We start from the raw sequence: 20873 nt of genomic DNA, 5'->3' as shown, positions 1-20873 counted from the left end.
ATTACGCCGTACTCTCAGAATCTTCCCTTGGGGATGTTCCTGATCCATGATGAATGGTGACCACTCCCAATGGACAGATAATTGTTTCTGTCAGTTGGTTTGAAATACACTTTCGTGCTTAGTGTGTCCCCACTTTTCATAATAGTTAAATCCAGTTAGTCTCTTTACTAATCACATGGTCCAGCACAATATTGTTGGTATTAATATTCAAATGGTTCAAAAACTTCAAGACTGACTCTTCGGAGCCCTCCCATATGAACAAAATATCATAAATAAATCGACAATATAATTTCAACTCTGGTCTGCATTGGTTGAAGACATGTCTGTCCTCCCACTCAGACATGAACAGGTTGGCGAGGCTAGGGGCAAATTTGGCTCCCATAGCCACGCCAACCTGCTGTGAATAGAACTGGCCATGATACCAAAAGTAGTTATGAGCCATACAGTAGTCCAAAACCTTGCCCAAAAAACATTTCTGTATGTAAGGAAAATCCTCTCGTTTTCTTAAGGCCCAGTTCAATGCCAAAACTGCATCATCATATTGTATGATGGTGTATAAGGAGCAGGTTACTAGATAAGTGGTCAAATCCGAATTGAGTCTGACCCCATCCAGCAACCGCAGCAAGTCAGTAGTGTCTTTTAAATATGCTCTTGTAGTAATCACACTTGACTGGAGAAATTTATCAAGATACTCTCCAAGTCTCGCGCTGATCGATCCTATACCATTCACAATTGGTCATGCTGGTGGGAATTCTGCATGTTTATGAATTTTTGGTAATGTATATATTACCAGGATTCTACTTGAAGTGGGATTAAGGTATCTCCTTTCTTTTGGATTTAAGGCATGATTTCTAAATCCCTATATGGTGCAGTTGGATCGTTCAACAATTTTTTATATGTTTTCTGATCATTCAAAAGTTCAATGAGTTGGTTGTGATAAAAATATTTCTCCATCAACACTACCCTTTGTCCGCTGGACGTATAATGATATCCTTTCTATCTTCCAGGGCATTTATTCCCTCTCTGATATATTCAGGATTTATCTGTTTTTTAAAGGGGGAGTTCATCCAAATCCTTTAGCACCATTGTTTTAAAAAACCCAATACAATGATTATTGGGATTTTGAGGGTTAAAAATGTATCTATTGCGCAGGTCACTATCTATTGCATCTGAATAGTTTAGAAAGTTACTAGGGGGCGTTAATTATGTTTGTTTACCAGCGTTTATTTATATAGTAATAATAATTAATAAATATAATTATTATTAGTCATACAACATTAGAATTCTTCTATAGCTTGTAGGCAGAACATTCGACCGCAAATGTACGATTGCGGCATCGTACAGTTTCGTTGCTCCGTCGGATCTTTTTTTTTTTTTTAAAGATTCCGTCGAATCTTCTTCTTTTTTTTTTTAAAGATTCCGTTGAATCTTCTTAGAACATTTGACAGACGCCATAAGCCTTCAATGACAGATTCGACCTTAATTAATTTGGATTTTGGGACAAATGCATTTTTTTTACGAAAAACAAAATAAATAATAACGAATTTCGGGAGTAACTAAATTTATTTATTTTTCGGACTAAAACGAAATTCCAAAACAAAATATTTCATGTATGAATGAATGAAATGAATGAAAAAACGTATATAGCGCGGCACATGCGAACTAAATCGCCTCTGGGCGCTTGTTGTTCCTGTCTCCATTGATATCAAAAGAGATGCGTCTTGACCTTTCTCCTGAATGCTAAGTGGTTTTCCTCCAACCGAATGCTGGTTGGTAAAGCGTTCTATAGTCTGGGACCCTGAACCGCGAATCTTCTTTCTCCTTTGGACTTGTAATTGGCTTTCGGTATCTGGAGCAGATTTTGGTTGGTGGATCGCAGAACGCGATTGGAGTTGTGAGCTTTTATTTTTTCGCACAGATAATGGGGAGCGGTCCCATGGATACATCTATGCGTCAGTGTGCACATGTCTAATACCCAACAGTTAGTTGTGCAGAGGACACAGTACACTAACTGAAAATACTTGCAGCTCCCTGCCTGTGGTATGAGAACACCAGCAATTGTCTTCAGTTAGTTTTAGTTGCACACTCTGCAGAGGGCACAGTACACTAAATGAAAATAATGCAGCTCCCTGCCTGTGGTATTAGTATGAGAACACCACCAATTGTATTCAGGTAGCTTTATGAGCACGCTGTGCAAAGGACTCAGTACGTTAAGTTAAAATACTGCAGCTAGCACAATCACCTGCCTGCCTGTCAGTATAGAGAATAACAGGAACAGATCTAGCTAAACTGAATACAGTGTATAAATATATATACAACACCTGGGTTGCATATATATCCTTTACACACTGTAACTGCAGCTAACTGACTCGCCTGCCTGCTCTATCTAACTCAAATCAAATTACACTGTCTCTCGCTCTGTCTTCTTACCCAACGCCGCAACACACTACACAAGGCCGCCACGCCGGCGGCCTTATATAGTGTGTGGCGTGTACCTACTCCTCTGAGCCATGATTGGCCAAAGTCACCCTGGCTTTGGCCAATTATGGCTCTCTGTACTTAAGGCGCTGTGATTGGCCAAGCATGGTGCATGCTTGGCCGTGACGCACCACTCGAATTTGGCGCAAACGGCCCATAATGTTCGAAATTCGCCGAATAGGTGATGTTCGAGTCGAACATGGGTTCGACTTGAACTCGCAGCTCATCCCTATTTCTAACAAAGGTTGCGATGAACTCTTTTACTTCCTCCACAATCTCCTTTTTTTTTTTTATCTTAATTTTTCTTTATTGTTTTCCAAAGAATAGACATATCTACAGATTTATATGTTTACATATCGATAGTTTACATTGTCTGGTACAATTACATTATATTTCTACATATAACCAAGCATATATTATTTAAATTCCTTAATTTACCCCATCCCCTCCCTCTCTTCTCCCCCCTCCCACCCTCCCTATTAATATTATAAACATGTTATAAAAAAGTTGAGGCAGATATCTTGGTCTACATTGTCTTTTGATTGGTTGACAAGGAATAGAATAAAGGGGTAAAAGAGAAGAGAGTAGAATGGAAAAGAAAACAAAAGGAGAGAGAAAGAAAACAAAAAGGGAGAAAGTGTCCAATCTCAAAAACCTGGAAAGGGAATCCAGCATGTCCAGGACTGGAGAGAGCGATATTAGATTGATTTCTCCTTGTCGTTCGGCTTTACCAACTACTGGGATAAGGGGGGGTTTATAGTCCCCCTATAGAGACTATCTCTCCACGGATATTCCCATTTCTGTCAGCCAAGGCTCCCACACTCTTCTAAACCTGTTGTAGTTTCCTTGCTTAATAAAGGCCACCCTCTCGCACCAAATCAGAGCATTAATGGTTTCAACCCAGTTCTCCACTGTTGGAGGAACATGCGCTTGCCATCTCTGTGCTATTAGCTTCCGAGCTTGGAAAAGGCACCTAAGCACGCTTTCCAAAGCTCCTGCAGGGATTCTATGGTCTTCCATGTCTCCTAGGAGGCAAGTTCTGGCCTCCGGCTCTAAAGAGGTCTTAAAGATTTTATTAATCCTATTTATCACTTCTATCCAATATCTAAAAAGCTTGGGGCATCTCCAGAACATGTGGATGAAATCCCCTGTTGCTTTGCACCTGGGGCATTCATCACTTACATTCCAGCCTAGTACGAACATTTTTTTAGGGGTGTAATAGACCCTGTGCAGTAGGAATAGATGGGACAATCTCTGTGCAGGGGCAATTGACACCAATGTTCCTCTCTGTAAGATTTGGTTCCACTGCTCAGAGGTTAACAATCCAATGTCTCTTTCCCACCTTTCTCGGCTTTTAGAGACCCCGGTTTGACTTATGGCTTTAGCCCCCAATTTCCCATACAGTACAGAGATTTGACCTTTTGTGATGTTAGTCTGAATCATTTTAAGAAGCGCAGGGGTATGGGTCCTAACCATCGGATGAATCTTAAACTGGGTTTGGAGGGCGTGTCTGACTTGTAGATAATTAAAGAATGTTTTATTTGGTATGTTGAATTCACCCCTCAATTTCGAAAACGTTTTAATTAAGTTTCCCTCATACATGTGTAATACCCGTGTTATCCCCTGATTCTCCCAGATCTTAGGGATTTCAATATCTTTAAGTTCTGTCAAGTTTTCATTGTGCCCGAGGGGGTCATACTCAGTTACACCAGTATATCCCAGCAAAGCTTTAGTAGTTTGCCACACTTTGTTGATTAGCTTTACAGTTGGGCACTGATGGCGAAATGAGTTTGCTTCCAGGGCTTCTATTAGGATTTTATGTGGGGACCTTAATAGGATTAATCTAAAGTCGTTGTTACCCGGATTTTGAATACCACAACCCACCATGTGTTGCAACTGAGATGCCAGAAAATATGTTCTAGGGTGTGGGACCGCCATCCCCCCCTCCTTCACCGGGAGCTGCATAGTCTGCAGTCTAATTCTGGCCTGGCCTCCCTTCCACATTAACTCCCTGAATAATGTTTCCATTCGTTTGAACCATATTTGGTTCACCCAAATTGGAGAGTTGTGAAGAACATATAATATCTGGGGTAGCCAGATCATTTTTATCAGGTTGCATCTCCCAGCTACAGAGAGGGGGAAGCGGCCCCAGACATCCTTCTTTAATCTCAGTCTCAACAATAGTGGAGCTATATTGTTGGTGGTGTACTCCTTAACTTCACTAGTGATCCAAACCCCCAAATATTTCAATTTTGTTGATATTTTCAGCTGGGGCATTTCGGCGATTGTCTGTTCCCCCAACGGATCTATTGGGAGTAGGGCCGACTTATCCCAATTAACACTTAGTCCCGAGAATCTTCCAAACTCCTTAACCATTTGGACCACTTTAGTCAACGAGTTATCCACATTTCCTATAAAAAACAGGACATCGTCCGCAAAAAGCAATATCTTGTCCTCCTCTATACCCCTTCTAAAGCCCTGTATGTCTTTATTTAATCTGGTTTTGATAGCAAGGGGTTCCATAGCAAGTGCGAACAGAAGCGGTGAAAGGGGACAACCCTGTCTCGTCCCTCTCTCGAGCTCAAATATATCTGAGACTTCACCGTTGATTTTAATTTTTGCCCGTGGTTCGCTGTATAGGAGTTTGACCCATTTAATAAATGTTGGGCCAAATCCAAAGCTTTCTAATACCTTCCATAGGTATGGCCACTCGATGCTATCAAAAGCTTTAGCGGCTTCTAAAGCCAGCAGAGCTCTAGGGCCCTCATTGTCAATAGGAATCTGTATATTTAAGAAGGCTCTTCTGATGTTTTTGCTAGTTGACCTGTTTGGGATGAATCCTGATTGATCAGAGTGGATAAGGCTCTCAATACACCCTTTTAAGCGATCTGCCAGTACTTTGGCGAGGATTTTTGCATCTGTACAGAGCAATGATATTGGGCGGTAGGAGATCGGGTCTAGTTTATCCTTTCCCTCTTTATGGATTACAACAATCGTTGCCTCCATCATGGAGGAGGGAAGCTGCCCTTCCAAAAAAGCACTTTTCAATGTCTGAAGCAATTCTGGTAGCAAAGCTTCACCAAAGCGCCTGTAGATCTCTATTGGGAGCCCGTCCGGGCCAGGTGATTTGTGGCTGGACATCCCCGCTACTGCCAACTGTAGTTCTTCCAATGTAACTGGAGAATCCAACTTTTCCCTATCTTTATCTGATAGTGTTGGAGCTGGAATTCCCTGAAAGAAGGTTTCCATTCCTTCGTTTCCTCCCCTTGACTTATAGAGAGATTTATAAAAGCCGTGGAATATTTGTCTTATCTCGCTACCGTCCGTAGAAATATCACCTGTTAAAGACCTAATTGCCAAAATATTTGGCCCGAGTCAGCAAGGACAATACTCGTCCCACTTTCTCCCCCTCCCCAAATTGGGTTTGTCTTTGAAATATTCGATGGTTCTCTGCCTTTCTCATGGTAGCCATTTTATAGACCTTCTGTTTGTCGAGCCACTCTCTTTGCCTGCTTGGGGACGGGGTCTCAATATATCTTTGTTCAGCTACCATCACTTCACTTCTAAGATCCTCCTCCCATGCCCTAGACTCTCTCTGTACTCTTGCCACTCTCTGGATCAGCAAACCCCTCAAGTAAGCCTTCAGCGAATCCCAGACCACTCCAGGCTTTGCTGAGCCTGTGTTTATTTCGACATATTCTTTCAAGCTATTCAACAGCTCCTGTGAGTCTCCCAATAGCTCAAGCCAGTATGGACTAATTTTCCACTCTCTTAGAGAGGTGCTCTTACTCCTCCTAATCACTAAGTCCAATGGTGAGTGGTCTGAGATTCCCCTTGGCCCATATTCTATCTTCTCAACCATGCCCAGAGCCAACTCGTTTCCCAAGGCCATGTCGATTCTGGACAAAGTAGCATGGGAGCTAGATAGACAAGAATACTGTCGGATACAAGGATGTCGAGTACGCCAAATATCCTTTAATCCCATCTCATCCAGAAAATGGGCCAGTCGGCTCCCTTGTTCCATATTTGGATCGTATGTCGAGGGGAATCTGTCATAGGCTCTATCTAGCACTTCATTATAGTCACCCACTGCTATTAAGGGAATGTCAGTTTTGTCCAACATAAATTCCACTAATTTCTGTAAGACATCAAACTTAAATGGGGGGGGGGGGGGATATAGATATTAGCAAGAATATACTGCTTATTTTCAATAGAGCAGGCCAGGAACACATACCGCCCCTGCTCATCTATCAAACTTCTCTCACATGTAAATGGCACACCTTTCCCCACCATTATGCTCACTCCTCTCGAATATGAGGAGTGTACAGAATGGTAGCGGAACGGAAATTTTCGTAGACCCAGCTGGGTCATAGTGTCCTTGGTCAGGTGTGTCTCCTGTAAGGAGAGTATCCCTGGCCCCCTTCCCTCCATTGAAGCCAGCACCAGTGCTTTCTTAGTGGGGTCCCCTAGCCCTCGTACGTTCCATGATTTAATTCTCAAAGCCATGGACTAAATAAAGTAGCAATGACATAAAATAAGATAGCATAACATAGAGCAGCCGATTTTTTCTCATCCCCTTCTCTCTCCCTTTCCCCATCCTTCTGCCACTTATCAAAACCAAGACCTCTCCTCTCCTCTATGATGACCAAGATACCTCTTTCCCCCAAAATTCCCTCCCACTTTTCCCCTCCCCCCTCCCAATTTGGCTGCTTGTTGATTCGTTTTCTCCTGTAGACCCCTGAGTTCCTTCTCAAAGGGATACAGGGTATCCTCCACCGTACTCACTCGTTTTTCCAGGGTGGTAACTCTTTCAACAGTTTTGCGTATATCCTGATGTATTGAGACAAGCTCATCACTCAGGTTCTTTAACTGATTATCAAAGCCCACCATGTATTGTTTACAGTCATTGACAGCTCGCAGGACATCCCTCAATGTGGGGTCTTCTACTAGTTCAGGGCCGGGTACGGTAGTATGATCAGGTATCGTAAGCGTAGCCAATGCAGACGCAGCTCCATGTACCTCCCCCCAAGTCCTTTAGTAGTAGTCGAGGCTTTAGTCCCAGTTAGATTTGTGGGGTTAGTTGATTTAGAGACCACCGACCCCTGACTTTTCCTAACCCCCGATGAACCCACGGAGCCCTTGGGCTGTGTAGCTGGTGGTGATGGGCCTCCTTTAGTGGGCGTTTGGGATATGGGCTGAGATGGATGAAAGAAACGGTCCAGTTTAGCCGCTGCAGCCTGGCTACCCCTCTCCTTTCCCCTAGCGGACCGTGTGGTAGGGGCTCCCTCTAAGTTTTGCTGACAGAATTCTCACCGCTCCAGGTGAGCCTCGTGATGATCAGGGGTTGTTGAACCACCAGGGTGCTGGCGATGCGGTAATAGCAAAAAACAAAAGAACAAAAGCTGGACAGCCGCACTCCAAAATTTTCTTTAAAAGAGATGTCTTTTATTTTCAACTGTGCATACAGTCACTGCAAGCCCACAAAAATCCGTATGGCCAACGTTTCGCACTGGCGTCAGTGCTTAGTCATGGCTAAGCACTGACGCCAGTGCGAAACGTTGGCCATACGGATTTTTGTGGGCTTGCAGTGACTGTATGCACAGTTGAAAATAAAAGACATCTCTTTTAAAGAAAATTTTGGAGTGCGGCTGTCCAGCTTTTGTTCTTTTGTTTTTTGCTCTAAGTTTTGCTGGTCCTCAGGCCCACGTTTATTAGTCATGGTAAACATGGAGGAGAAAAAAAAGGACAGGGAGATACAAAAGAGAATATCCCAACTATATTAAAAAAGAAGGGGGGGGACAAGTCTCCCAGGGGCTCCCAAAAACTATCTAGGACCCCGTATCAGAAGATAGTCTGTTGTTAATAGGGAGGAAACACATAGATTCACACTGTTTCTAATGCAATGGGCAATAAGCGCAGAGAACCACCAGAGAGCATTGGATACTTGTCCCTGCGTGCTTCAGAAGTTGTCTCCTTACCAATACCCTCGCATACAATGTGGCTCTTTCCACTTTGCCTCTATGCAGTCCTCTGGTAACTCTAATAATAGCCCTGGGATCTTTCCCCCGCTCTCAGTGGCTCAGTTTCGTCCCGATCCTCGCTATAAAGGAGAGCAGCAGCCAACAGACTCTTATATGTATTCAAAATCTCAGTCCACACAGTAGGAAAACAAATTGATTTTTTTTTTTTTTTTTTTTAAGGAATGTTTAAGTCCTCTCCTTTCCTTTCCTCTCCCCCCTTCTTAAACAGCAGTTGAGATCGCTCTCATTGTTCCTTTAATAATAATGGTCTATTGATGTGAAAAAGAGAGGGGAGCTGCAAAGACAAAATCCCAAATGCCAAATGTTCAGGCAGCTACCAGGGAACCGCTAGGTAGTTTATACTTGCGCGCTGGAGCAGGCTTCTCCTTACCAGTACCTCCACGCGTAGTGTAATGTCCCTCCTCTGTGATCTCCTCTATCCCCTCCGGCAGTGATCCTGGTGGAGCAAATCGCCATCCTCCAGCTCTGCGAGTCGTCTCCCCAGCGCCGACCAGCTCCGATCAGCGTGACAGGCACACTCGCGAGTTTCCGTAGTCTCGCGAGATCTCGGGAGTAGCGTCTGGGAGACCCGAGTCTCGCACCGCCCCCCCTGGACAACACTCGGGGAGTCAGTCGGGGAACAGTCGGGGAACAGCTGGGGGAGCCCGCTCACAGCTCAGCGTCTCAACGTCCAGCAGCCTCCGATCCCTCCGATTGCAGCCGACCAATCCCGTCAGAGCAGCGGGTAACAGACAGGTACACGGCAGTCCTTTAGAGTGATCATCTCCGGGGTTTAGAAATCAGTACTTAGGCAGCATGTATTTTGCCAGGGAGCGGGGAGGTGTGGAAGCCTCACACACTCATACTCACATCACTACTCTCACTCCCAATCTCTCCCTCATCCGGCCACGCCCCATTGAATGTTCCACACAATCTCCTTTTTTAGATCTTCACTCAACTGAGCTCCCAGTCTATCACCTAGACCCGCTGATCCCCTGCCACAGGATCTCCTGAGCTCTTTCAATCATCTCACTGAGTATCTTCCTCAAACATCATGCCGTCATTCCTGTCTGAGCTTTTGGTTGGGAATCCTGACCGTGTGTATGCTCCATCTGACTTTTTCCAACGGAAAAACAGCCGGCAAAAGATAGAGAGCAGGTCCTCTATTTTCCCGTTGGAAAGAAATCCGATCGGAATTTTCGTTGGGCAAAATTCCGACTCATGCTCGGAAACAAATCGACGCATAGAACATAATTTTCTCGGCTCATCGTAGTGTTTTACGTCACCGGAAAAAACATCCAAGTTTTTTTCAACGGAAATTCCGCTCGTTCAAGGCATCACCACCGTGTCCCTGCTGCGTCCCTAGCTTGAAACTCACAGACAGAGGTAGCTCTAGGCTTTGTGAGGCCTTAGGCAAAACTTAGACATGAGGCTCCACTCATGCCCATAATGGGAAAAATAATTCAAGCAAGAAAAATGGCTGGAGAAAATGCATGGATCTAGCACACAGGTGATCAGCACCACTTCCAGGGCACCCTCTTCACCCATTAGACATATTCAGCCAATGCAAGAGGGGGAAAAGAGGGGGAGGTGAGAAAGAGAGAGGGGTAATAGAGAGATCCAATGACGTCGACATTAGTATTGATCACAGGCAAATTAGGCGGCCGTGAGGCCCCTGCGAGTGCAAGGTCTTAGGCGACTGCCTAATTTGCCCAATTAGAGAGACGCCTCTGTTCACAGATACTCCTCAAGCATCACCCCACTGGTCTGCTCGGTCCCTGGCTTGGAACCAAAGACTGCTCTGCATGCATCACCTCTGCTAGCTGGGTCCCTGGCTTGTAACCTGCTGAAGTTTTCCCAATTATTCACCGTACCCGGTTGGTGAGAATGCTGCTCTGGTACTGGCTTCTGCTACTCATGGTGGTCCCTGGCAATAAGGTGGATAGTCCCCTAGCGTAAGGTGACCAGATTTTTTAAATGAAATCCGGGGACATATATTTTTTCTTAACTAGTAATGGTGGCAATCAGCGAATCTCTGCCCGTTGCCGCTGCCCGCCTCACAGCCAGTCAAGTCTTACTCTCCAGGGGGGAGAATGGAGGAAGATCACTCCACCAGGGAAGGCAAAGAGATAAACAGACAGGCGGCTGGCCGGGACTTGAGCCAAGGCAGAATAACATGCGAGCGGAATGGGCATGCACCCGAAACTGAAGAAATATTCCCTCCACTCCGACCAGCACATGATAATCAGAAAGGGGCACAGATAATGGAATAAAAAACACTCCCCTAAACCTTTTTTTATTCTGCACTGACTGTCTTTGAAATTGCCCCAGCTCTTGTTGAAATCCAATCTGGGGACAAAACCGGGGACAGACTTGGTACGGGGACAGTGTCCTCAATCTGGGGACTGTCCCCGGAAACCGGGGATGTCTGGTCACCCTTCCCTAGCGGCGACAGCTTCCCCTCTACCTCCGGCCAGCAGAACCATCACTTGTGGTTGGACTGCAAGCCACAGTCCCAACCCTGCGCTGCTCTTGCTTCTGGATAGGCCCTCAGACAGCCTAGCAGCCAGATGTCCCCAGGATATGCCTCAGGCTCTGGCCTGTACATCTGTGCAATTGTAATGCAAACTGTTATTGTTTACTTGCAAACTATTCATCCTCTGACAGGGTATTTCTTACCTTGTCTATGACTAACAAAAACGTGTGGCCCAGATTCTCAAAGGGCTTACGACGGCGCAACGCCATGTACGCCGTCGTTAGTCCTAATCTGGGCCGTCGTATCTATTTGACTGATTCTTAGAATCAGTTACGCATAGATATCCATTAGATCGGACAGTGCGAGAAATACACAGATGTGACATAAGCAAAGGTGTTCCAGGAGCTCTTCCTGTTGGGTCTGAAAGAGTGACCCTCCCGAGGGCGAGAACTGTCCCAGTAAGTAATTGGCGCACGTACCTACCAGTAGGACGTTGTGGCTCCTGGGCTCCAGACAGGCAGGGTCTCCACCTTCCAGCCGCAGCACGCCTGGCTCCAGGACCATCCACCTTCCAGGCTCCAGGACCATCCACCTTCTTCCTGGCCGCCTCTCCCCCTCCGCAGGCTTCACCCCCAGGAGGCTCACAAGGTAGGCTCCTACTCAGAGCTATCCACACCTCCCCGAGGCCCGCAAGCGGCCGTCCTTTTCAGGACAAGCCGTGGCGGCGGCCTAAGCTTTCACCATCGGGGAAACGACCCCCCTCCTTCTCACCCCCCATCTCCGGACCCTCGACCACCAATCGGAACCTGAGGTACCCCCCCTCGGCCTCCGACAGCCAACAAACCGGATCCTGGCCCTCGCGCCACCTCGTGGAACAATTCGCGGCAGCCGCATTTAGGAAAGACCGCGGCTTCATCCGCGGCCTAGCGGCTCGCCGCACCAAAAACAGCCAGCACCCGTCTCAACCTATACTAAGCCCCCTCTTACCCCAGGAGGACTCCCCCCTCATTAGACACCCCTCTAACTTTCTCCCCCCCCCGCTCAAACTAACCATCCAGCGGCAGACCATCCAGACCAGGACCCCTGATCAGGGGCTATCTGAACCCCCTCCCCCCCCCAATAACCACAAGCTGCTCCTACTGGACATAGGACATAGGAGAGAGTATATCCCCCCCCCCTATTCATTAGGCCCTAACAACCACAGCTTTCTCACATTTTTTTTGATACAGGGCTCGTCCGATCGCCTCCGAGGGGTCAGGAAGGAATTTTTTCCCCTATCCTTAGCATATTGGCACAGCACAGGTAGGGGTTTTTTGCCTTCCTCTGGATCAAAAAAATAGGAAGGAAGGATTCAGTGAATCCTCCTGAAATACCCTCCCATCCCAAATAGACAACATTTCCCCACGCCTTGTGGCGACAATGGCCAAGCTGAAATACTCTGCAGAAACTATACGGAGATTACAGCCATTTGCCTCAGGATTATTAGCCGCCACCAAAAAAGCTCTAAGGACTGAGCATATTTTTAGAATCGATCGACGATCGACACGGCGAAATTACATCCACTTACCGCAGCCCAAGCGAATATCATGCGCTTTGGTTAACACAAGATCAGCAGTAAGACACCGATTGGAAATCCATGATTTCATCCTACAATGCGACTTAGACTGTCTCTTTATTACAGAAAGCTGGCTCACAGCTGACTGTAACACCATTCTAGGTGAACTGGTGCCAGAAAATTATCGCATTATAACAGAAAACGGAGTGGGGCAAAGAGGAGGAGGCCTGGCAGTGATCCATAAGACTCACCTCGCGATCACTAAACCAGCCCTTCAGTACTCACTTCCATTCATGGAAACCCTCACCCTGCAACTACAAACAAACCCCCAGGAGACCGTCCATATTCTTCTCTGCTATAGACCACCGGGTCCAAAATCGCAGTTTCTCTCACCCTGGACAGAATTCATGTCCACTTTCACCCTAAATAGCAAACACCTTTTGCTACTCGGGGATTTCAACCTCTGGGCAAACTCCTCACAGGATCCCGTGGCCGACACCTGCATTGACCATCTGGAAGGACTAGGTCTGCAGCAACTAGTATGTGGGCCCACACATATTTCCGGTCACACGCTCGACCTGATTTTCAGACAAGATCTGGAAATAAACATTTTGGAAAATGAACCATTGCCATGGACAGATCACCATGCAATTAAATTCATAGTTTCCAAAATTCCACCATTAATAAAAATACCTAAGCCGGTGATAACACACTGGGCTAGATCTCAGAAGAAGCTCCATTCGGAACTCTTCAAATCTACCTTAGGTAATAAAATAAAAATAATCCAACCACCTCAAACAGCCTCTGAAACACTGTACGCCATAAATACAGCCCTATTACAGTCAGCCGACTTAATAGCGCCGAAACGCAAGACCTGCATCCGGAAAAACAACTCCGGCTGGTTTAACAACCAGCTGTCGGTACTGAAGCAAGAGCGCAGAAGGGCGGAAGCCGCCTGGAAAAGAAACGCTTCAGAGGAGAACCGCACCATCTACAAGGCAATAACAAGAAAATACCATAAAGAAATCTTCAAAGCCAAAAAATATCACTTTTCCAATGCCATTACTAATGCCATAAACCGCCCTCGCAAACTCTTCAAACTGGTCACTCAGACCATGAATCCAGGATGTCTTGAACCCCCCAGTTCAAACACCCAGGAATTCTGTAATGAATTATCGGATTTCTTTATCAATAAAATCGAGAGAACTTGGGAAAGCATTCAGCAAATCAATACCCCCCTGAACCCCCCTCTCAATCATTCACACAACACCCATAGAGATTTAAAAACAAAAAAAGGGGATGCAGCGCTAATAAGTGACGAATCAGCAATATAGGTGAGTAATTGGTGATGTTAGTAGAAAAAAATCAATAATAAAAATGATCATTCCAAAGAATAAACAATTTAAGGAATAAATAAGAGAAAATCACCACGCTGCAAATAGTCCAGAAGTTAATGAATGATTGCACTTAATTTTCTCTTAATTGTCCCACAAGTGAAAATGTGAAAAAAACTAAAAAAAGAAAAGATGACACGGAAAATCCATATAAAAAAGATCCATAAAGATTTCCAAGACGGTGAAGATAGGGTGATGAAAGATGAAATTCCACACTGCACCCGTGCTTATAAAATGCCTCCTTACCGCAATTAAAGACTGTATCTCACCAGTCTCATAAAGCCTATGGGAATTGAGGTATCCCACAACCCATCCACCTGGATGATCAGAGGGCTCAGCATAGGGTCCGAACGGAACCGTGGATAATGAAAGAGAAAGGGATTCTCATAGTGTATACCGTTTAAAATCACAATCGATATTTATTAAAAGTTGCACTTACAGTTAAGTAGTGTATAATAGGCAGTAACAAGCAGTCATAGAAAAAAGTCCTTCTCCGATGCTCCAATGCTACGATGCTTCCTCGCTACCAGGACTCACACACCGCTAGCGTACAGGGCGAAAACGCGATGACGTCACAGCAACCCGACGATCGTTTCGTCTCAACAGGACATCTACGGGGGTTTGGCCGGATGACGACGTCAGCGCGCACAGTGTATAAATAGCAGAGGACTCCATCTTTGAGGTGGGAAAGACATGCAAAGGCCCTAGTATTCGACTGAGGGCAAACTAGTATAATTGGTAGCGGGAAGAAGAGATCAATTCCGATCATTGCATAAAGCTAATCGGTCAATCATAGTAAAAATAAAATCTTATAGCATAAATTCTTATAGCATATAAGAAAAGAAACGCGGAGGTGTGTTGTCAACCAGTAGGATAGCATCGGGTAGGCGGCAACTAAGTATGATCGGAGAGGATCGATGTTATATCATAAATTAATACAATGTAAACAGTTAATATACATTCTAATTAACAAATTAGATATGCTTAAATTACAATATAAATTAGATAAGAAATTAATACAACAATATATTAACGGGTGCATATAGGACGTATAGACATGCATGCCAGTGCTTGATCACCGGGTTGTATATAGTACCCATTAGGGCATTAGATTTACTTCTGCCATGCCAAATCAAAGCATGTCAGTGACTAGCATGCCGGTGTTCAATCACCAGAAAGTATGTAACAATCAGTACGGCATCAAGTTAACTGCAACCATACAGAAGTATAGTGCACGCCATTATTTATCAACAACATACATAAATATAATAAACTTTTAATGATAAAACCATATAGAATAAACCCTAAATTAATCATGGGTCACATAAGTTTGGATAATAATTTGTTAAAAAATAATTTGTTAAAAAATAATTTGTTAAAAGGAATTTATATTAAGAATTATTAAGAAAACAATTAATATCCCAATCGACATTTAGTCCAAAGGGAACAAAAGATTTTAAACAAAAAATCCAGCGAGTCTCTAGCCTCGATATGGCACGAACCATGTTGGTACCTCTCCAATGAGGGCGGATGTTATCAATAGCAAAAAAGGTGGTCCCCTTCAAATCTCTCCCATGGTATTTGTCATAATGTTTAGAAAGATTATGTTTGGGGAACCCACTCTTAATCCTACCTATGTGTTCACCAAGGCGAATATGCAGTTCACGTTTGGTGCGACCCACATATTGCTTCGAACATGGGCACTGTATCATATACACCACATACTTTGTCGAACAGGTAATAAATGATTCAATCTCATGTGTTTTCCCAGTGACTGTAGATTGGAAATTCGTGCATTTTCTTTCCTTAAAGGAATTGACCTTACAAACACTACATTTCCGGCAATGCTTCCTCAGGATTTTTTTAATTGAAAAAAAAAAAAATCCTGAGGAAGCATTGGGGGGTACTTAGAAGTGATCGGATCCTGGGGGCATATATCCCTGAGAACCCACTCCTGATTTTTAAAGGGGCACCCTCATTAAGGCTGAATTTAGCACCCAATGTCATCGACCCTCCTAAAAACTTAGTTTTCTTTCAATCTCTGAAGGGCTTTTTTCCATGCCGGAAATGTAGTGTTTGTAAGGTCAATTCCTTTAAGGAAAGAAAATGCACGAATTTCCAATCTACAGTCACTGGGAAAACACATGAGATTGAATCATTTATTACCTGTTCGACAAAGTATGTGGTGTATATGATACAGTGCCCATGTTCGAAGCAATATGTGGGTCGCACCAAACGTGAACTGCATATTCGCCTTGGTGAACACATAGGTAGGATTAAGAGTGGGTTCCCCAAACATAATCTTTCTAAACATTATGACAAATACCATGGGAGAGATTTGAAGGGGACCACCTTTTTTGCTATTGATAACATCCGCCCTCATTGGAGAGGTACCAACATGGTTCGTGCCATATCGAGGCTAGAGACTCGCTGGATTTTTTGTTTAAAATCTTTTGTTCCCTTTGGACTAAATGTCGATTGGGATATTAATTGTTTTCTTAATAATTCTTAATATAAATTCCTTTTAACAAATTATTTTTTAACAAATTATTTTTTAACAAATTATTATCCAAACTTATGTGACCCATGATTAATTTAGGGTTTATTCTATATGGTTTTATCATTAAAAGTTTATTATATTTATGTATGTTGTTGATAAATAATGGCGTGCACTATACTTCTGTATGGTTGCAGTTAACTTGATGCCGTACTGATTGTTACATACTTTCTGGTGATTGAACACCGGCATGCTAGTCACTGACATGCTTTGATTTGGCATGGCAGAAGTAAATCTAATGCCCTAATGGGTACTATATACAACCCGGTGATCAAGCACTGGCATGCATGTCTATACGTCCTATATGCACCCGTTAATATATTGTTGTATTAATTTCTTATCTAATTTATATTGTAATTTAAGCATATCTAATTTGTTAATTAGAATGTATATTAACTGTTTACATTGTATTAATTTATGATATAACATCGATCCTCTCCGATCATACTTAGTTGCCGCCTACCCGATGCTATCCTACTGGTTGACAACACACCTCCGCGTTTCTTTTCTTATATGCTATAAGAATTTATGCTATAAGATTTTATTTTTACTATGATTGACCGATTAGCTTTATGCAATGATCGGAATTGATCTCTTCTTCCCGCTACCAATTATACTAGTTTGCCCTCAGTCGAATACTAGGGCCTTTGCATGTCTTTCCCACCTCAAAGATGGAGTCCTCTGCTATTTATACACTGTGCGCGCTGACGTCGTCATCCGGCCAAACCCCCGTAGATGTCCTGTTGAGACGAAACGATCGTCGGGTTGCTGTGACGTCATCGCGTTTTCGCCCTGTACGCTAGCGGTGTGTGAGTCCTGGTAGCGAGGAAGCATCGTAGCATTGGAGCATCGGAGAAGGACTTTTTTCTATGACTGCTTGTTACTGCCTATTATACACTACTTAACTGTAAGTGCAACTTTTAATAAATATCGATTGTGATTTTAAACGGTATACACTATGAGAATCCCTTTCTCTTTCATTATCCACGGTTCCGTTCGGACCCTATGCTGAGCCCTCTGATCATCCAGGTGGATGGGTTGTGGGATACCTCAATTCCCATAGGCTTTATGAGACTGGTGAGATACAGTCTTTAATTGCGGTAAGGAGGCATTTTATAAGCACGGGTGCAGTGTGGAATTTCATCTTTCATCACCCTATCTTCACCGTCTTGGAAATCTTTATGGATCTTTTTTATATGGATTTTCCGTGTCATCTTTTCTTTTTTTAGTTTTTTTCACATTTTCACTTGTGGGACAATTAAGAGAAAATTAAGTGCAATCATTCATTAACTTCTGGACTATTTGCAGCGTGGTGATTTTCTCTTATTTATTCCTTAAATTGTTTATTCTTTGGAATGATCATTTTTATTATTGATTTTTTTCTACTAACATCACCAATTACTCACCTATATTGCTGATTCGTCACTTATTAGCGCTGCATCCCCTTTTTTTGTTTTTATGTTTGTAATATTGTGGTACACAATTTAATGCTAGCTGCTCTTCATTTATATAACTATTAATTTTTATTGTTACACCTTTTAATCACTCAATTAATTCAGCGCAGCGCCAACCTTAGGGTTTTTTGTTTTGTTTTACCCATAGAGATTTGGTAGAATCTACAAAGTTCACTCTGAAACCCATCTCCATCGATGCCGTTAAAAATATCATCAGCGCTTTGCGAAACAGCACAGCGCCTAATGATATTATCCCCGCTAAACTGCTGAAGGAATGTGCCGATATCCTGGCGCCGCCTATCACGCAGCTTATAAATCAGTCATTCAAGGAAGGCATAGTGCCCTCACAGCTGAAAGAGGGCACAATTCAACCCATCTTGAAAAAACCCACCCTAGACCCCAAGGACCCAACTCACCGCCGCCCCATAACAGGCCTAACCACCCTCTCCAAGGTATTGGAAAAAGTAGTGGTACAACAGCTGCAACAGCATCTGGACACCCATAATCTACTTGATCCATTTCAATCGGGTTTCCGTCCCGGACACGGGACGGAAACAGCATTGCTCAAAATTTGGGATGACGCCCTCGAGGCCGCAGACGAAGGAGAACCCTGTCTCCTGGTTCTGTTGGACCTAAGCGCAGCTTTCGACACGGTAGACCACAAACTGCTACTGACTCGGCTAGCTGAAGTAGCCAGAGTCGCAGAAGGTGATTTAGCATGGTTCTCCTCCTTTCTGGAAAACCGATCACAAATAGTGAAATTGGGACCTTTCACTTCTGAAAAACGCACGGTGTCATGCGGAGTCCCCCAGGGATCCCCCCTGTCACCGGTGCTGTTCAATATATACCTTCGCCCTCTCTTTGAAATCATCAGTGGCCAAAAACTACTTTATCACTCATATGCAGATGACACGCAACTGTATTTTCGCATCCGTAACAAAAAGGATCATCATCCAAATCTAGAGACATGCCTCTCTTTGATAGAAAACTGGATGACCAAGAGTTATCTTAAACTCAACAGTTCCAAAACAGAACTTCTTCTGTTACACGCCAGCCGTAAGAGTCAACGGACAACAACCTGGACCCCCCCCGCCCATTCTGGGCCAAATCATCACCCCTAGCTCCAAAGTCAAAAGTCTCGGGATCATCTTTGACACCTACATGACAATGGACGCACAAATAGGGTCAGTAGTCAGCGGATCTCACCATCTGTTGCGCCTACTACGCAGACTTATTCCATTTATCCCCAAAGAGGACATAGCAGTCGTGGTGGGAACAATTGTGAACTCCAGATTGGACTATGCTAATGCCCTTTACCTCGGACTCCCAAAGTACCAAATCTCCCGTCTGCAAGTCGTACAAAATACGGCTGCCAGACTGGTGACTGGGAAAAAGCCCTGGGAATCAATCTCACCTTCGCTGAGAACCCTTCACTGGTTGCCAGTAAAGGACAGAATTGCTTTTAAAGCACTCTGCCTGACACATAAGTGCATCCATGGGAAGGCGCCGCAATATCTTTGCGACAAGATAAAAGCTCACAACGCCAATCGCGTTCTGCGATCCACCAACCAAAATCTGCTTCAGATACCCAAAGCCAAATTCAAGTCCAAAGGAGAAAGAAGATTTGCGCTCCAAGGTCCCAGACTATGGAATGCTTTACCAACCAGCATTCGGTTGGAGGAAAACCACCTGACCTTCAGAAGAAAGATCAAAACTCATCTCTTTTGATATCAAGAGAGACAGGAACAACGAGCGCCCAGAGGCGATTTAGTTCGCATGTGCTGCGCTATATAAATTTTTCATTCATTCATTCATTCAAGGCTCTTACAGTACGCTGTCAGATCTTAAATGCAATTTTTTTTTCGCCGCTAGGTGTCGCCTCCATCGTTTTCCCTGTCGAGTGTGCAAATTAGCTATTTACGCAAATTCACGAACGATGCAGTGAAGTTACGACGTTTCCGTAAGTTTTGCGTGGCGTAAAGTTGCCCCCGCTATATGAGGGGCAACCAATGTTAAGTATGGCCGTCGTTCCCGCGTCGAAATTAAAAAATGTACATCGTTTGTGTAAGTCGTCCGTGAACGTTTTACGCCGAGATACAAGAATCTGGGCCTATATGTTTCTATGGGTAATTGTGCAATATTCTGAATTATTTATGCCTTATATTGCTGTAGCGGGGTCATGCCATCATGGACTATTGATAGCAATGTAGACCTGAATCCCCACTGGAGCTCCGGTTACATTGTATATATGTGTTTGTTTTCTTAAAAGCAATGCATTGTGGGACTAGAGGTACCAGGAGAAATGGACTCCATTGACAATTAGTGGGAATAGACTACACTTCCCACAATGCCTTCCTGGAGCACATGACACCTTCGCACAGCCTTATAGGGGAGGTTACTTAAAGGCAGGGAGGAGCTGAATTCGCTCTCTTGGGATCTACGCTCTTCCCTCTGCGGAGCAGGGGAGAGCATCACAGCCAAGGAGTTAGGCCTGAAGCCTGAGAGGAGATCCATCTGGAGACCGGCCATCCGGAGAGGAACAAGACCAAGTGCCTCCAGCTCGTGCTTAAAAGAGACCGGAGAAACTCACCAGCTGACGATTGCAGCAGTGGAGAGCCGGATACCGGAGATCATGTGTTGCGGAGCGGAGACTGATTGGCACGTCTTTCGTGAAGGCCTCAGGCGGACTGGGCCTGCTCGGGTGATCGGGCACTTGCCCAAGTTCTAAAATGACCACAGCTAGTAAACGAATAGTACTCCATAAACCGGAGCCACGTGTTGTTCATTGATTTAGCTGAGAGGCCTAACATCTGAAAGTATGCTAGCAGAGTTGACTGACGCTGACTGGATGATCGGTCCACAAGCACTTTTGTTCATCATACCCCTTCGACTGAGTTTAACTTCCTTTTTGGATTACAATTAAATTAAGTGCACTAACG

At 44.3% G+C, this 20873-nt stretch overlaps 1 protein-coding gene across 1 annotated transcript in view; it reads left to right on the top strand.

Annotated features, from left to right (window-relative positions):
* Positions 1-20873, top strand: part of LOC120921724 (NACHT, LRR and PYD domains-containing protein 14-like) — a 483121-nt gene that overhangs the window by 271824 nt on the left and 190424 nt on the right. The window lies entirely within an intron of this gene.

Source organism: Rana temporaria (genome assembly GCF_905171775.1).
Source record: "Rana temporaria chromosome 4 unlocalized genomic scaffold, aRanTem1.1 chr4a, whole genome shotgun sequence".
Classification (NCBI taxonomy): Eukaryota; Metazoa; Chordata; class Amphibia; order Anura; family Ranidae; genus Rana; species Rana temporaria.
The sequence above is the reverse complement of the archived record's forward strand: the minus strand, read 5'-3'. Positions and strand labels throughout refer to the sequence as shown.